Source organism: Oryzias latipes, chromosome 10 (genome assembly GCF_053564925.1).
Source record: "Oryzias latipes strain Hd-rR chromosome 10, Olatipes_Hd-rR_3.1".
Lineage (NCBI taxonomy): Eukaryota > Metazoa > Chordata > Actinopteri > Beloniformes > Adrianichthyidae > Oryzias > Oryzias latipes.
Genome location: NC_136246.1, coordinates 10,959,821 through 10,976,191, shown reverse-complemented (window position 1 = coordinate 10,976,191; position 16,371 = coordinate 10,959,821). Strand labels below are relative to the sequence as shown.

At 40.4% G+C, this 16,371-nt stretch overlaps 1 protein-coding gene across 9 annotated transcripts in view; it reads right to left on the bottom strand.

Annotated features, from left to right (window-relative positions):
* enox2 (ecto-NOX disulfide-thiol exchanger 2) overlaps positions 1–16,371 on the bottom strand; it is a 223,206-nt gene that overhangs the window by 86,765 nt on the left and 120,070 nt on the right. Inside the window, exon 1 of one of the 9 annotated variants that reach the window (XM_020706420.3) lies at positions 15,249–15,303. The exons of the other annotated variants lie outside the window; for them this stretch is intronic. The gene's annotated coding sequence lies outside the window, so the exon portion shown is untranslated. Of the gene's footprint in view, positions 1–15,248; positions 15,304–16,371 lie in introns of those variants that run through there. 9 annotated transcript variants of the gene reach the window in all.

The following is a 16,371-nucleotide window of genomic DNA, read 5'->3' as shown; positions in this document are numbered from 1 at the left end:
TACTTTTTATGAACACCGCAAAGATGATCACTGCAAATCCTATAATTTGAACACAGTTTGAGGAAAATTAGTAAAATATTCTTGCAAACTGCCACACATGAAGAAGTATAAAGATGTTAGAGGATATTTTAACGTTCAGCTATACATCCTTGTTCTGAAAAACACGTATCTGCATTCAGAGCGTTGCCCACGGCGATCAAAGCATCGTTATTTTGATTCATATGGTGTCCAGGAAGCCCAAGGCTTTCCTCTTTCTCAGATTCTCTTCAGGCTGTGGCCAGCTTTTAGCTTTCCTAAAAGCCCATTCCCCCCCCCCTGGGGGCAGCTAGGATATTAAGTCATTTAAAGGCCCATTGGCCATTAGTCCCTGCGGAAGGGTGGGGTGGGGTAATTTAGACCAAAATGCGCATGGGTTTTTACCAGCTTATCAAAGGTTTATTACAAGCCCAGGAGAGCAAAATTCAAGAGGGAATGAAAGAGATGAAGGGGCGAGACAAAAGAAATAATGGGTTCCATTTGAGAGACAGGCCAGACCAAACCAAGAAATGGGAGCCACATTCAAGTGTGAGGGATGTTCTTCACTGCTGAAAGGGCAAAAAACATAAAACAAACCCTCTGGTGAGGACCAAAATATCAAAAATACTACCTTACCTCCAGCAACACATGACACACGTGACACAATAAACAGAGTCATCATTTATTTACAAGTAGCTCAAAGCAGCAACTCAGGAGGTGGAGTGGCTGTCCTTCAGCTGGAGGGCAGCTGGATTGATCTCAGACCTCTCCGGTTCTCATGTCCAAAGTGTTCCGGGGCAGGGAACCAAACCCCACAGTCCCCCTCTGTGTGCTCCTCACTTGTAAGTCACTTTTGATCAAACCATCTGCTAAAGAAATGTCAAGCATGCCACATGACTCAGCTTGTTAAAGCATAGCAGCAACAACCAGGAAACCTACAGGAGCACTAACACTTTTGATGATCCCTTAATCCTCTGCATCTGATCAACAGGACCAGTTTCTACTTGTCCTCTGAAGTTCATTAGGAAAAAAGTGAGAGGTGTACTTCATTTTTCATAAAGCGCATCTGCATTTAGGCATGCCTCTGCTCCATCAAGTCAAAAGGTCAATATTTTATAAGCTAAAACTCTCAAAATCCAGATTCCAGCTTCAAGGAAAGTGAAAAAAGAAAAAAAGAGGTGAAGGGTAGAGGAGGTTACACTTTAGCTAAGCGTAAGAGGGCCATAGCCTCCAATTCACAAACATTAAAAAAAGGCAAATGAGGGAAAGATGACAAAAAAGACTAACACAACAGAAAATGTGCTGCATACCTAAAAACCCGAAATTAAAAAGATCCATGTCACTTTTGAACAAAAAACAGCACACATGATGACCAGAGTTACAGGTCAACTGGATAAAGCCCAATAATGACATCCAGGACGGTAGCGTATCACCCCTTACTGCAGAGGAATAGATTTACTTTGATCAATAAATCAATGTCCCCCCCCTGAGCTGGTGTACCAGGACAAGGACAGCAGTCAGATTAAATGGCCTTGCTGAGTTATAATCATAGCTATAACCGTAAAGTGTGTGTAGGCCTTACTGACTGTAATAAAATTGTCTCTACGGAGACAAGCTTTGACGCACTCCACAGAGACAGGAGGATAAAGGAACACTGGGAGGAAGGGGAGGAGGTCCGCATCCATGTTCCTACAAAGAACCGTCATGGACATGGCCTCCAGCGTCCTGGACCTCCCCAAATCCTCACATAAGAAATTTAAGAGAGCTGACCCTTATGTTCTTGGATTAAAAGCCCCCATTCGGCAAGAACCCTGAAGAGTAGAAACCTTAGAGCAGGGGTGTCTGGAACCTTTTTGGCCGAGAGAGCCATTAACACCACATAAAGTATTTCTAAATGTAATTTTCGCGAGAGTCATACAATATGTTTAAAACTAAAAATACATTTGAATGTGTGCATGTTATGTCATTTAACCACTTATAAAGTTCAATAAGTCTGTGGATCCTTTTTTAATAACATTGTTATTGTAGCGGACTGAGTTTTACTGGGTGGCTGTTGGGTCGCAGTTCATTGAACACATCAAGCAGAGATGCTGGTTGGCCCTCAGTTCTGTCGCTCAGCTTGTCGTTGGGTAGTTTGGACCAATGGGGTTCAGCTATGGGCAGAATAAGGGGAATAGGAGGGCTGGTGCGAGAGCGGGGGAATAAAAGGGTTGGAGGGAGCGCTCTCGGCGAGAGAGATTCAGGAGTTGCTGAACAAATTGTACAGCGTTGGATACGGCCTACAGTAACCAGAATAAAAAACCTTAAAAGAGATGAAGGCTCCGTGCCTCCCCTTTACCATCAAACACGCGGCTCCTTCTCAAAGACCAGAGCGCACATCTGCAGGGACAACAATTCGCAGGTTCCAGGCTGGTACAAACTCTGAGATATAACAGATAATAGGAAACTGATAGTGGTGCAGATTTTTTTTCTCCAAGCACCGCTACTACTGCGCGCCCCCCTGGCATCGCACCCTGCCCGAGAAGCACTGGTCTAATGAAACTTTTTTTTTTATAATTAAAGATCTGTCTGTGAGCCACATGTGACCATCAAAAGAGCCAGGTATGCCTCGCGAGGCATAGGTTCCCAACCCCTGCCTTAAAGTGTCTGTCTGCAACTCTTGTCATGGTGTTTATCACTTATAAATTCCATAAAAAGGTCCACAAGTACAGGTTGCCCATTATTCTCCATTTCAACTTCAGTTTAAATGAAAAAAATAAACTTTCTGGTTTAAATTTTCAGTAATTGGACCCTGGTGGGGCAAATCTAGAATGAATAGGTCCTATTAGTTAGGATCAATGACTGTAAAAGAGAACTGGATGGAGTGAGTGTGACATGGAAAATGGCTTACTACTGGCTTCAATGAAATGAAGTTAATTCAGTCCCCATTTTTTCACGATACTGACAATGCCATGTTGGAGCCAGATGACATTAGTAAGCTGTGACTGGTTTGAGTTGGTCTGAGTCAACGTTTCTATGCCAACTACTCTCGCCAATCAGGAGTGACCTTGTTGAAGGTCCACACCCCTATCACTTAAGGCGAGCTCTGGAGAATCTGTCAATCAAATGATTTGAACATTCAATGCGAGATCACTTACATTTTTCTTCTTTTCCTACTTGTCCTGTCTAACAGCAGAGCAAACGGATGATGGCCAAAGAAGGAATGATCTCAGGTGCAGATAGGCTTCCCATCCGGCGCTGCATCCCATTTTGTTATCGGAATGGAGATCACATACTTCTATTGAGGCATCTGATTGGTCAGTTTATAACATAATAACTTGCACCAAAAAAAAAATTAGAATTAGCCAGAGCATGCTTAAAAAGTATCAAAGCAAGAATGGGTATTCTGACAAATATGATGACTGACTAAAAGCTGTTTATTTCTCTATAGAAGTCTATGGGAATTTGGCCACCGCATACTTCCTGTTGGGAATGAGGGGAGGGCTCACTCAGTCCAGCCTTCATATACAAGCAATGGTCAGGATTTTATTCTTTCCAGTATATTAAACACACATTTCACAGCATGAGACAGAGAAGAAAACAGAGGATAGGGAGAAGATGTGAAGCAGAGTGCAGCTGCCTTCAACCTACACTGCAGCTGATCAGATATTATGACCTGCCAGAGGGGACTGTCTTCTCAAACACATGTTGTATCCGGGCCAGAAGACACGATATGGTAACCTAAGAACGACAAACCGCCGGGAACACTCTCTCTGTTCAGAACCTGCTCAACTTCTTTCAGGTAAAAGCTTCAAATAAAAATGTAACCGAGAAAAGTGTTCACTTTTTTTTTTTTAACATGATCCTGTGCAAATGATCACCTGAATTAACTAAAGAACTATCTATGCATAGACATTAAATAAGCTAAGGAGAAAAGTCAATCTCACTGTGACAAATGTTTCTCGTCTTTGCAATGAGGAAAATGTCAAAAACATGCATACGTCAAAAATGGTAGTTATGTCCATAAATGTAGGATCTTTCTTTAAAAAATACTTTATTCTGTGATTTTCATTGTGCTACTGTTCTCAGAGGAAAACAAAATTATTCTTCATAAAAACAGAATTAAATTTTTGGAATTTTAGTCCATCTTTCTTCTTTGGTTTATCAGATAAACTATATTTTCAGCCGGAGAAAAAAAGCCTTACATTGTTGTTGTTTTTTTTGTCATTCAGAAGTGTTCATCTGCATTGAGCATTGTGTTCTTTCTTGTGTGTCCTTAAGACAGAGGCAGAGCACTTTAATTGCATTTAACAAGCTTGTCCAGAGTAATGAGAAGTAAATCCTGACCAGACAGATGAGCATAATTAAGTTTCCACACCTGTCGTCTTGGTAAACCAAAAAAAGAAAAAACGAAAAAGAAAATCTAAGTTTGGGTTGTTTCCAAGTCTTGAGTTGAGAACAGTGTTTTTGGATGAGATGTCAGAAAAAAATGTTCACACCCGAACAGAAAGCGAGAAACTATAACTAAAGATCCAGGTGCAGAGCATATGTCACACCCTGCAGTTTCAGACAATGTTTGAAAAAAGGAGGAGACCTGCCAGAATGCCTGCACGAATCTAAAACCCTATTAGGAGGACAATTGTGATGAATTATGAAAAGGCTCTTAAAAGAAAATATGACCTCTTAAAAAGACTATTTTTTCCCGTGACTTGCATGTGCGCGCTCCTCCAGTATCTGTTTAATAATGCATCGCTGCCCTTCTCTGCACTCTTTTGATCTGTTAATTATGACAAAGCTGCAAGGGGTCTGGTGATTAGCAGAGGCACAGTCAAGAGTGCCCTGAGTGTTACACTACAACACGTCTCAATTAGGATCAGAAAAGACGACGACAAATCGAAGGTTTGAGGATCACAAAGAAAGCCTGAAGACGGTCCGACCTTGTGGTGGGGAAGAAACTTGGAGAGGATGTCCCCCCCGCTGTTTCACAAAGTGTTCAGGTGATTTTTCAACCATGAAACCGAGTCTGAATCCTTTAATAACTGTTGTCTTTTAAGTGTTGTGAACCTATCGACTGGGGAAAACCTACAGGAGATCAAGTACTTTCTTTTTTTATCACCGCGGGTTGACTTTCTTATCATGCAGGATGTTAAACATCTCACAGGCATTCCTGCTCTCACATCCTCACTTGTATGCTTTTCTTATCGGCAGTGATGCTATCTCTTCATGTTATTCACAGACATCTGATTTGTTTGAGAAGGAAGAATAAATTGTCCTTCTTTTCTGCACCTTCACAGCAGCCAAACAAATAATCGCTATTTAAAACCGTGGGCTGATGGTTATGAACTCATACATAAAAGAAGCTATTACATTTCCATGTATCAAATGTTAGACATCTAAAACAGCACAAAGGAATTATCCTCAAATCTGAAAGAGGAAACTACCAGTAAGAACAAGTGTTAAAAGGAAATAAATATTTAGAGTAGCTAACAGGTGAGTGTGGCTTATATGACCCTAAAATCTGTATTTAAAGAAAACAATCTGAGCCCAACTATGAGCAGAAGGCAAGGTAAAGCAACACTTTTAGTTTTATATTACTAAAATGAAGATAAAAAACCTTTAACTCCAATCAGAAGTCAAAAGGCACTAAATTCGGGTTGCCAAAATACATAATTAAAATTACACACACACTGTTTAATTCAGTTTACAATTCAGTAAGATTTAATATATTTTTCAATTTTTCATTCATTCTTTTAATTAAATAAAAGTCTCAGAAACTTGAAGTTTAAATTGAAAAAGGTAAAGCTTTGACAAAACAAATTACATTTAAAACTGAAACCAAATCTTCCCACCAAATTAAAACTTGGTTAAAATACAATAGGAGACATCCATTTATCCTTTCTCTGAACCCACATAATCCCTATCGAGGTCATTGGGTTGCTGGATCCTATTCCAGCTACAGTTGGGCGAAGGCGGGGTTCAACCTGGACAGGTTGCCAGTCTGTTGCACTGCTAAATTCATTCACATTCACACCTACAGACAGTTCAGATTCACCATTTAAGCTGTGCATCATGTTTTGAACTGTGGAAGGAAACCAAAGTGAGAGAAAACCTCAGAGAACATGCAAGCTCTGCACTGAATAATCCCAGCCAGGATTTGAACCAGGGAATTCTTCTTATGAGGGCTGGAGTAGAAACCACTACACCATAGTGCAGCCCTGATCAAACACAATCACTTTACATTTCCTAAAAAGAGTAAATCCTACTGAGCAGATTGAATTTTAGGTCAGTGATTCAATTTTACTTGTCCACAAATGGTTAATTCTCCATTTTACCACCATCACAACAATACTCTGATGGCTGATCATGTCCTGACCCATGAACATGACTGGTATTAGGATTTTTATGTGTTTACGGTTTAGCCATTTTGCCTCGGAGTACGCAGGTGGTGCAGGGCCGACCTGCAATCATCACTGCACTGAGTCCTGGGATCAAAAAAGCTGCCCTGGTTTCCACATGAAAATGATCAAATCACTCTTATCCTGGCATAACAGCCACACAAAGGGAGACTGGATAATACCGCTGGCATAATAAAATCAACAAACTCCAACCTGCAGGTCATGACTCTGACAAGCTTTGTTCAGCAGGCGCAGATAAAAGCTTTATTTGAATTCATCATCTGATTTTCATTTCAGAGTTCAAAAGCTCTGCAGCCGTGTCTTTTTTTCCCCCAAAACACGCATCATAATCAGTCCTCTGAGAAGCAAACAGTCTTCTCTGCTCATTGGGGTCTAAACACGTATAAATGCATGAAATGACAGCTGGCGGTGACAGGAAAAGACTCAGACGCAGTGACACACCATGGAAATCCGTATTCACGTCAAAGACTGACGACTTTTTCCTGGTAGGCAGATTGGGTAAAGTAAGTCAAAATTCTGTTGCCTTATTTTCTCCCCCAGGGAGCACAGGTCTGTGGCTTTGTGTCGACGCTGTCAAGGAGGAACATCTGCTCCACAATGGGAGCGTGACTCTTCCCAGCCTTATCAGGCCCAGAGAGGTGACAGACAAGAGCAGATTATCCTGATATGTAGGGGCGGAAGGACAAATAAAAGATGAAGAAGAAAAAAAAGGATTACAAAAAAAAGCACAAAACTCAAACATTTTCATGCCGGGTGATGCTGATGCAAAGTTATTTAAGTCTGTGCAGCACTACATGTTTCACAAGTCTGTAAAAGCTCAAGCTTGGTCAGGAAACGATCATAAAAATTCACCACCTGCCTGGAGGTGAAGCAAAGACACGTTCAGAACTCCCAAGTTTGATCATGATGAAAGAAAATACAAGCTATCTTAGTTTAGGGTTGGCACATTGTAGAGGTTTTAATAATTTTGGACTACCTGAATAGAGATACGAACTTTAAGAAATGCCTTCTTTTAAGTGCACTTCACAACGTACGGAATTACTTCATTTTGAAAAAAGATGATCTTCACACTTCATGCTTTTTTTTTTTCAGGAAAACCTGCAGCAGAACTGGAAATCCAACAGATGGAATTAGAGTTTCAATGTGCGTATGAACTCCACGGGCTCAAATCAGGATCAGCTCAGTTAATAACATTTTTGAAAGACAGACATTTGAAAAGAAAATTCTAAAATTAAAAAGAAATTAAAACTTGAAAGTACAGATTGTAAACTTGAAGGTTAACATTGTATCAGAGCAAAAATAATTCTTGCTCTGATACATTTTTTAACATGTTTTTACTAATCCTCATTTTTTCCTGATTTTTTTTACTCTAGGTTATAACTGAACCAATCAGATGGCAGCTGGAACCTACCCTTATGGACAGATTCTCCCAAGCCTGCTTTCAGTGGAAGGAAGTGGACTTCCAACAGTGTCAGAAGTTGCCAAAGAAACATCTGGCTCAAAAGTGGAAAAAAAAGATTTCCTTTATTTTTAAACACTTGTTTTGATAAATCTTTGACGTTGTATTTGGCTTTTAAAAAATGGAAGGAAAAAAAATCACAGTGATCATGTCGTCTGAATAGAGAGGGAATTCAGACATAGCCAAAGTTTTCTGTTTTGGAACGAGCAACAAAAAAAACACAAAAGCAATGGAATATTTTTCTAAAGTATACCAAGTGGTCAGATCATTAGGCCCAGTTTTTGTAAGCAGTGAAATAAGATGGTGTAGATGTAAAGGAGCAGACTATTACCAGGAGATTAATCTTAGTGGGAGAGATGTAAGAGGCTATTTCATCATTCGGGGTTGTGAGAAAGGAAAGATGAAACTTTGATTGAGTCCTGTGGGACCTGAGCAAACAATTAGTGATAGCTGAGTGAATCTAAACAAGCTACCCAATGAGCTATGTTTATTCCTGCATGCATTTACAGCCAACATCAATCAGGTTTTAAGAGAACGAATAAAAAACTATTGGACACTTTATATTGAACAGCCTGAAATTAGCTTGCAGGCAACTGAATCTTGTAAGCACTTTTCTTGACAGAGCTCCATCAGAGAAAACAAGAACTTTGGCAAAATAGCTATCAAGAGACTATCTATGAGAACTGGACTAAGAAACCATTTTATAAGAAAAATGATTTATTTCCGGCTCCAACCAAATTAAGTTAATTTAGTCGCAATTGTTTTCGTGAAACGGGCGTTGCCATTTTGGAACCAGACAATGTGGGTAAGCAGTGATTGGTGCGAGTCAAGGCCTGTTCACACCGGGACGAATTTCGCCGGCGATTTTCGCCGACGTTTAACGCCTCGTGACTAAACAAAGGGCACCAACGAGAGTGTGCACACCGACGCGAAAAAACGCCAGGCGTTAAAGCGTCAAAAAAAAAAACGCCTCGGGTTCGTTTTTTTTTTTCGACGCGTCGCGTCGAAATCTACTCGACCAATGAGAATGGCGCTTTTGCTCACGTGTCTGGAGCTTCTGAAGTTACAGTAAAACACAACTTGGGGGCGCTCAAACACAAAACTGCCTTGCTGAGCACACATACCAGCGAAGAAGATAGACGCCAAGTAGCGTCTACACAGCCGCGAAGCAATAATGACGGACATTCTAAAACATCCCCGAACCAAGCACCAGTTGGAGCTACTGGTGCTTGAAATATTCATGTTTTCTTTGTTTGATTCTGACAAGCGTGTAAATACTTGCTCTCTTCTTCTGAGTGAAAAGCGACTTTAAGAAGCGTAAAGTTGCGCAGCGCCACCTTGTGTACAGGAGTATTTCTGTTTTACATTAAGCGCCATCTAATGTCAGGGAAGGAAATTGCATGTTCACTCCACTCATCGTCAGCGAAAATCGCCTGGGTGTGAACACAAAACACGTGGCGAAAAACGCTGGTGAATAACGCCTGGCGAATATTCGTCCCGGTGTGTACGGACCTTCAGTCTTAGTCAAAGTTTCTATGGCAACCCCTCTGGGCAATCAGGAGTGAGAGGGTGAGAAGTCCACACCCCTTCCACTTGAAAGCGGGTTTGTAAGAATCTGTTAATGAAACATTTTGAACGTTCAACGTGAGACCACCTATGGCCAAAGAAGGAGTGATCCCAGCCCCAGCTGCAGATGGGCGTCCAATCCGGCGCTGCGTCACATTTTGTTATCGGAATGGAGATCACATGCTTTTATTGAGGAATCTGATTGGTCAGTTTATAACTTGAATAACTTGCACCAAAGAAATAAATATGACAAATTTAGGATTATTAAGATCATGGTAAAAAAAAGTATTAGAGCAAGAATAGTTATTCTGACAAATAGAATGAAAAACAAAAATAATCGCTGTTTCTTTCTCTACAGAAGTCTTCAGGTTTTTGGCTTCTTCAATCAAGCGAGGCAAAGTGCATGTATCTATTTGGACATTGGACTAGGGTTGTGCCGATGGACTATATCATCGTCCATCGTGATGGGTGACTGACATCCCGATGGAGAGACCACCATCGTGATGCCACGCCCCCGCCACGTTGCGCGTCGACACCATAAGCCGCGGTTACATGTACAAAATATCTTGATGGGATCAATGGTCGGATTAGAATCCAACCGTGTACATGGGCCCAGAAAAATGTTTTCAGAATATAAAAACGTTCACTAAGGTCACACTTTCCGTCGGAATAAATCATTCGCACATGCGCAGTAGGGTTTGAAAAACGGAAGGATATAAATTCCGCCGAGCGGCTTTTTTTTTCCAACTTTTTTTTGAATGTAACAATTCAATACAAAACAATGTTAAACAGCGCAGAGCGGCTATATACATTGACATGTCAGCTCGGTAATATACGAGACGATCTTCTAAACCTGCTTTTAATAATGTTACGGTTATTATGAAACACCTGTTTGCTCATCATTTGAATTTTAATCCGTGTGGTCAGTGCTTTTTCTGAACGAAGCCAGGATTAGCAGTATGCTAACACGGGCTAACAACATTAGCTTTGGGTGGTGCTGCTTGCTGGCTGCACGTAAACATGTAAGAATAACATCAGCCTTTATTTAGTCGGGACACGACTGGAAACACAAATCCGCGTGATTGTTTGAATGTTTTCTAAGGACTGAGCGACATTTCTGCTTTGAAGCTCAAACCGCTGTGTGTGTGCTGACGATCCGAGCTGTGCTCAGACACACACTTTTAGACCCGGTTCTGAGTTCGGTTGCTTGTACCCCTAGAGCTGCGGGACGGATCGCAGTCTTAAATCTCCCACACATACCGCATACTGCATACCGCTCATGTACCCCCCCCCCCACTTCCCATAAAACACAAAGCTTTAAGTCCGCACTCCACCGGTCCACTTCACTAGTGAAGTGCGGGAGCGGACTACTTCTTTTCTATTTTGTTTGTTACTTTTTTTGTTAAAGTCACTTCCCTCAGTTTATACTGGATCATCGCGGATTAGTCATTAGTTGGGAAATAAAATGAAAAAAGCAAAAAAACGAATAGCAGTTATATAAGAACAAAAAATGTAAAAATACCCCCCCCCCGACGATGTCATCGTCCATCCCGATGGTTGACAGCAAACATCGTCAACGGCCAATTTAAGGGACATCGCCCAACCCTACATTGGACTACAGTGACCATTGTCCAAATAGATACATACAATAAGCAATTTTAGTCAACGGGAAAATGTCACATGAACAAATCATCTGTCTTCACTGAAACATGTATCCACTTCTTGGTTTACGTTCCTATTTTGAATTCATCATTTGACTTTCAATAATGTCAGTATTTTGCAGAAGCAGACCTACATGTACTGTATGTGAGAATACAATTACCTTAATTTTTATAACTTGAATACAAGGGGGAAATAAAAGGGTTTTTCAAGTTTACAGTTTAAAAAACCAACAAGAAAGTACAATCCTGCTAATCAGGAAGTAGACATAAATGGAAACCTTGCATTAAAGCCTTACATCTTACAAACTTGAAAAGTGACCATTAACATTTGTATTTAAAAAAAAGGCATAATAAAAACTAAAATAATTTATTTATTTATCTTCTAAACCCGTTCTGTCCCTTTCGGGGTCACGGGGCTGCCGGAGCCTATCCCGGCTATTTGTTTAATACAAAAAAAAAATACAACGACGAAACAGTCTAGTTTTTCAAGGCTGTACTGCAGTGGAAAAGAAAAAAAAATTATAAAAAAAATTCAGAGTGCAAAGATAAAATGAGCCTCAATGTGAACAGAAAGCAATTTATCCTGATCAGGTCTTGAATTAGGACACCTCACTGAATGTCCTGATGGTACATTTATCAGCAAAGGTTGACATGACTACGTTCATGTACATGCCATGTCATTTGTATCTCTAAGCTTTCCTGCAAAAGTAATCAACTGAGTGAAATCAAAGTAAACCAAGCTGGCAGAAAAACAAGCTGAGCAATAGCTCAAGTTGAAAAATGAAGAAATAACATCTACACCAGAAAAGGACAGACCACTTAATGAGTTATGAAAGGCTGTGCCGTTCACCAAGTGGTGCAAACACCTGAGAACAGCTGAGATTAAAAATCCTCAAAATTGGAGGATCTCATGAAATTAAAATTTAAAAAAAAGAAAACTTAAAAGAAGAAGTGAAGACCTAGGCTTACTGAAAATGAAGACTACACCTTGAGCAGATCAATTCATTGCAAATAATGAGACATTCATCCATGCATTGAGAGAATAACTACCATAACCGTATTGAACAATCAACTCAAAATCTTTGCCAAACTGATCGATATACCTTTATTAACGTTCCCCTCCAATCATCTTTTGATTTATTGCAAAAGTGGTCTTTTACTTACAATGATGCCGTTTTTAGCCCAATTAAAAAAAAACCTGTGTTGCTTTCCAGGACATAGTTTTGGCAAAGTGGCAGGAGTTCATTAGAAATTCACCTCTGAGTTGGTATGAAGCAAGCCTCCTTTTACTTCCTATCATCCCTTTGTTTACACACTCCTCCTGTAGCTTATAGCCTCTCAAAACTCCAACGGTACAGCTCTGAGCCAGATGCCAGCTCAGACAAGGAAAACAAAGACATACATGGATCTAGTCATCTGCAAATGGATGCATCAGAATTGAGCGGAGCAGGGAACTTGAGGCCTGCTGATTGTAGCACCTACATCACAATTACAATCTTTTTTTTGTGTCTGTTTCTGATTCACAACAGTTTGAAGGGAAAAAAAGCAATTTTAAGCCTAATTTTCTATCATCCCTGATAAAAATGCCACAAAACATGTTAAAACACCCAAAACACCAGTTTAATTGGAGTGGGTATTTAATAATCTGAGTCTAAGAAGACTTTCCTGATTTTCTTGAAATTCAGAGGCAGAGATATTTCTTTAAATCCATTCAACAGCCAAATTACACCCTGTCGTACTTTATATCCTGTTAAAGCAAGAAGCAGTTCAATATTACAGCTCGAAGCAACACTAGATAGTTGAATTGTGCTGTCAGACAGCTGGCATTTAGTCTGTAGCCCTGAAAGAAATCTGTTGTTTAACAAGAACTCCTCACTACCAAGTGGAATCTTTGTTTAGCAGGAGAGGCGCATATTGACAGCGTCTACCGACGCCTGAAGGACAGTTTGACAACCGTTAGCAGAAGGAGAAACAGCCCAGAGTCCTGCGTTAACTGTGTTCTCAGTCTCCTTTGAAGCTTAAACTGTCAGAACAAGAGGCCAGACCTGCAAGAAATAAAGAAAAACTGTACAATTGTCACTCTTTGTCGTTGTAACAGCGCTCCAGGTGTTCATGAATGGTTCCATTATTCTTCGCTTGGAGAGAAAAACGTCTCGGGTGGTCATGGTTAATAAACAGCTGGTGATAGCCCAGAGCAAAGCAATGCAGAGAGACTACAACTTGCAGCCTTAGCCTGAAACTTTTCATCGAGAAATAAATTGAATGTCCACGGAATAATCTACTTCTACTTAAAGGTTTGCAGCTCGCTAAAGTAGGTTTTCGCATGTTTACTTTTTTTTTGTCGAATTACATAGTTGGAGAAACTGACGTGGACGTGGTTTCCTGTCCGACCCTTAGGACCATTTGTGGGTAAATGCACGGGTCTCAAATTCTCTCACGCACGCCCACGCACCCTTCCATTAGAGAAAAGCCCTAGGGAGACCAGCAAGTTTCACATCAAGTGGTATGTCTACCAGGCAAGGCTCTCTGTGCATTCCATTAACTAAAAACAGAAGCATAATTACTTCCATGAGATCAATAAAAAAATGATACAGACACCAGAGAATGATGCAGTTCAAGGTGGGCAAAGAGGAAGTGAAGCTAAAGGAGAAAACAAAACTTCAATGAGTAAGGAGTCCTGAGTGTATTAATTACTAAACTTCAGAGACTAAGAACACAAAAGAGCAAAAATGTCTTCATCGGCAGTTTCAGAGGTTACTTCAGTCCACCCAAAACATGTGTGCAGCCTGAAAATGAGATTTCAATTGGTGAAGAAGGGGAAAAAACGATTTTCAACAAACCCGCAGATGCTAAACTTTTGACACTATTATTGAAATACGTTCCTGTCTCATAGCATGCATTATATATAGATTTTACTGGTGTTTTTCTTCCTACTCCTCTTGTAGTTTCTCTGGTAACTTAAAGGGTCTGTCACCATGACAACCCCAAGAAAGTTCAGAAAATGCTTTTAGGTCTAATTCCCAGCATTGAACAGGAGGGAACTGGTTTTAATTTTCTCTCAAAGAAATGAAGAAGTTAAAAGGCCTTTTCTCTGGAAAACATGGGTAATCACAAGGAAAGGTTTCTTATTGTGAAATGGTCTGGATATGTGATAAAGAAGGACCTGGAGTCAGATTACCTCCTTGGTTGGTCATCAGTTGAAATAGATACACAAGAGTTGTATCATAAAATGCAGCTTGTTGAGAGCTAAGCCTGAGTTATATGGACCCATACAGGTGTTGTGGGTTTTTGGGCTGTCTGAGGCCATAGAGGATCGTAGTGTATTGTGGTAAGTGTATTGTGAGGTATTTGTAAGCACTTGTGATATACAGGTAATGCTGTTGTACAGTGCCATTACGCAACACTCTGGTCATTAAGGCCATGTCAAACAGTCACATTTTGTGCCTTTTCCACATATAAAATATTGTTTTTCCGTGATACATGTGTGAGTTAGATAATTCTTAAATGTCTCTTACGTTTGTCATTCGTCAATGTGTGCAGATCTCCGTCGACGATTACTGCTGGTGAATTCGGTTTTGAACTGTTCAAAATTTTTGGTCGAGGATTAGCCAGTTTCCGCGCATTTTATGTAATTTATACGCAATTATTACATAAATCGTACACGCTGTGTGTAATTTTTGCGAGATGCATTCACAAATTTGTGACTTTCCACGATCATTCTACGTAACTCGGAGAAACTTTTCATGCATGTTCCACCAATGTCTAACTTTTATACATAGTGTTTGCTAGGAGCTGTTGATCACAGCATGTTTGTAGGAAAAACGAAATCAGGCGGGATACAACTTTAATATTTCCCGTGGGCCACCTACATGCCCCCACGGATTTAACCATGTTTTGCCCACAGACAGGCCGCTTCTATCTGTAAGGCTAGTTGTGACTGAGGCCTTAGTTTTAGAAAAACATGCTTAATCTTTTATCTACATATTATTTCACCAGGTGTAGCTTAAACCATCAAAAGTATTTTAATTTTATAACACTTAATTACAAGACCTATGTTATGTTAAGAAACTCTCTGACTAAATACATTTCAGTTCCCTGGTAAAGAATAAAAACCCTAAACCCCAGAGAAGCTAGGTCAGGATTTGGCCTTACCCCCCTATCCTGTCTGGCTTGCCGTCCCCTCACCGTGCTGCTGACGGGTGCAGGTTACAGCATCTTATCAGGAGCAGGCCATTACAACACAGGAACCTTATCAGCTTCAGCCAATTAGAGCCACGGGAGTCGCCGCAAGAAAATGTCAACAGCTCGGTGAACTTGGCATGGCTCTTATCTGGCCACGCCTCTTCATCCTGGCAGCTCTCCTCAAGAGAGTGTGAGGAACAACTGTCAGTGCAACACTGTCACAGGAAGAACCCAAGGAAAATCACCGTCTCAAAAGAGCGCGCCTGCAGAAAAAGACTCCTCTATTCCTGGCTGTCATATTTTTCAGAGTCGGTTTGTGACAGCTCGTGACTAAAATCCACAAAAGTCTTCAATTTTTCACTTTGGCTGAGAGCGGGTCTATGGTGAATACAAAAGCAAACAGACGATGTTAGAAGGCAGACATTTAGCTGCTCACACGGGATCAACTTTCAGAAAATTTGCTGTGAAAATTGGATTTTAAGAAAAATAACATCCGTCTCAGAGGTTTTTAATTTATTTAAAAAACAGATCCCAGATAGAGGGTACCAAAAATGACGCTTAGCACTTAAAAGCAGAGTTTTTAAAATAAGTTTCTTAAAAAAATTTTTTGTGTCTTTCCTAGGGTGCTTCCACCTACTTATGTAATATTGATCTGACCCTTTATATTGACTCAATGATGTTAAGGAGTGGGGGTTGTCTTTTTTGCAATTTCACCCCATGTTTACAATACTAGGTTACAGTGGTGTGCAGATTCTACCTCCATTATTGATGAATCTGAATGTCAATGAGTTTAGATTGATGTGGTGATACTGACAACATATAAGACTTTTCTTTTAGTCCACTATGTCGGTGTCATCATGAAATGAAAGCCTCCCCAGCATGATGAAAAATTCACTTTAATGTCAGATGGGCACATTTCTGTCACATGCCATCAACGACTGCATGGCTGGTCATGAAATTTAATGGAGGAACACAGCGGAAAAAGACGGTTTTAGAAACCGCAGACAGGGTTCAATCAGGCGGCTCAAGGAACTCTAAATAAATAAATGAATTATAGCTTTCCTGGCTAATTCTGTATCGCAAGAGATGAGTG